General features: G+C 40.4%; 1 pseudogene; it reads right to left on the bottom strand.

The window, feature by feature from the left end:
• LOC137996287 (uncharacterized) overlaps nt 1–544 on the bottom strand; it is a 1,004-nt pseudogene extending 460 nt beyond the window's left edge.
• Nucleotides 545–2,500: the final 1,956 nt, after the last annotated feature.

Genomic DNA, 2,500 nt, shown 5'->3' with positions numbered 1-2,500 from the left:
CCTTCATCGGAAAACTTAGCCCCACCTGGATATTGAATTTCTGTTTTTGTAGGCCCTTGATGACCTATCCAAATAAAAACGCTCCCCAGCCCGTGATTGTGTCGTTTGGTGAAGCGAAAATCATTGCTGGGCGAAGCCCCAAACTCCCCACATCTTCGAAATGCACAACAATGTCGTAAGGGTATTGTTGAATATAGCACTGTACGAAAAGGACTGGGACCAATAATATAGGTTGGTTGATCCAAAAATATGTAGACGAAAATAAAAGGATGTTTCAGTTGGTTGTAACTGTTGCGTGACAAGAGGTCCCTCTAACAGTATTTTTTATCGGATTGAAAGTTGTGTCGCCGGGGAGAACGTGCAGTGACTGGATGCCTCCCATCTGAAACAAAACCCTTCTCCTGGTAAAGTAAACGTTAAATCTGTAGAAAGACCGAATCTGGGGAGGCATCTGAAGACCGTCATCGAATATTTCTCTGATAACCCCGCACCCAGTGGGGGCGTACCAGGTAGCAAAATTAAGCTGTTGGGGCCAGTGATCCATTTTGGCTTCTGAAAGCCTTTTTTTTTGCCTCAACCAAGTTTCTGTGGGTTAAAATGTTTTTTGTTGAAAATCTTTGCCCTTGCTCTGAAACGAAAAGGGGAAGGGGTATATTTTGAATTTCCCTTTCAAATTTCCGTCTCCTTCTCCTTTCTTCCAAGTTACTGTCACCCTCTTTTCACCATCCTCCCCTATCATGTAATGACTAGCCAGCGAAGCTGGCAGTTCTTTTTGGAGAGCGAGAGATTTTGAGCGGCGCAGAAGGCTGAGGAAAGGTAAAACCTAGCTGTCCTTTCCTTCCTTTCCACCGGGGAAAACCCCTCGAGTTCTCTTGCGTTCCGCGACAACAGAACGGCCAGCCTCACAGGCTATGTAATGACTGACTGATCCATCATCAGGCCTGAATTTTGAAAAGGTTATTGTGGAGTTCATTAGATACGACGTATGCCGATACATCATGCCTGAAAAATACAACAGCTGCAAAACCTCTGCAAACAGTATCAGGATATAGGACTGATAGAGAATTTTCCAGTAAATGTCAACTTTACAAGTTGCTGAAGGCAATTTTTTACAACTTGTTAAAAACATTACTTCAAAACAGAGTCTTTTTTACTTACAAATAACTAAATGCGGTCTGATGCCTTCCATTCTTGCATTTCTAGTTTTGCTTTTCTTTCATTTACCTCGGCAGCATATTTCTCTTTTTTGAAAGTCTAACTCCATTCTTTTAAGTGCTAGTTCTTCCTTTTTCATCTCTACCTTCTGATTGTTTTTCTCTGTGAGCATGTCTATGGCAGTACGCTTACTAGCACGTTGCTGGACCCCTTTCCTCTCTCCACCTATATAATGTATGTAATTTCAGTTATTTTCAAATTTAAAACCTGGATTTTTTGTTTCTATCAAAACAAATTACCCCCTCCCCACTCACCCACAGGAAGCAGGAAAACCTTTGTTATAGCTACTCCCTATTTTGCCCCCAGCCCTTGCAGAAAACAACAATAGAAAAATATGGGGGCTCTTGTATTTTGTCTAAATACACTGGCATTTTAGCTCGTAGTACTTCCCGTTGTCACTCTCGCTATAACTGTCATTTTCACTGTCAGTGATCTCTTTGCCCTTTCTAGACTCTGAAATGATGCAAACATGTGATTTTAATTATTAACATCACATGTTTGCATCATTTCAGGAAAGGGGATCTTCATTTATAGGTATAATTATCAGCTTTTACCTTGAATTTTTAGCCACTTCCCCCAGTCCTACTACCCTTACGTCATAATAAATAAATCAGCTTTATTTCAAAAGGGATTACATTTATTGCAAGAAGTGGAATCTCAGCAAAATATCAGCATTCTTCTAAATGTAAATAACAATTGATTGTTATGAGCTTACTTGCCATTCTCTTCAGGGCTGCTGCTCTTATCTCCTCACCCTACCTCTTGTCCATGGCTTCTTTCTTCTTTTTATTTTTATTTCCCTTCTCTCTCTTTTCTGCAACCTTCTGTTCTTTTAATGTCTTCCAAAAGTTGATGAAATTCATTGAACTCTTCCTCAGTACCAGACCTAAAAGCACATACTCACCTAGTTAGGCCCGGTTCAAACGCCGCTCCATTTATGTGCCGAACCTAACTGAGGAATTACGTACGGCAAAGGAGCAGCGTCTGAATCATTTTGCTACGGCAGTTTTAATTTGGTGCGTCAAAAACGTTAGAGCGACTTTCATATGACCTTGAAAAATAAACTTTAAAACAGAACGTAAAGAAAAATGCGAAACATTTAATTGGCTTAACGAACAAAAATAAACGAGCGCGAATTTTCATTGGTTTAGCGAACGCGGATGCAAACAAAGTCATCTCTCCATGGAACTTTCTGGAAAGAGACGAACATTTCGCTTTGACGTCATTTGAAATGCAGTAATGTGATTGGGCAATTGAACTGTTTACTGCCCATATTAGGAGTTTC

The sequence above is a fragment of the Montipora foliosa genome, chromosome 3 (assembly GCF_036669935.1).
Source record: "Montipora foliosa isolate CH-2021 chromosome 3, ASM3666993v2, whole genome shotgun sequence".
Lineage (NCBI taxonomy): Eukaryota > Metazoa > Cnidaria > Anthozoa > Scleractinia > Acroporidae > Montipora > Montipora foliosa.
The sequence above is the reverse complement of the archived record's forward strand: the minus strand, read 5'-3'. Positions and strand labels throughout refer to the sequence as shown.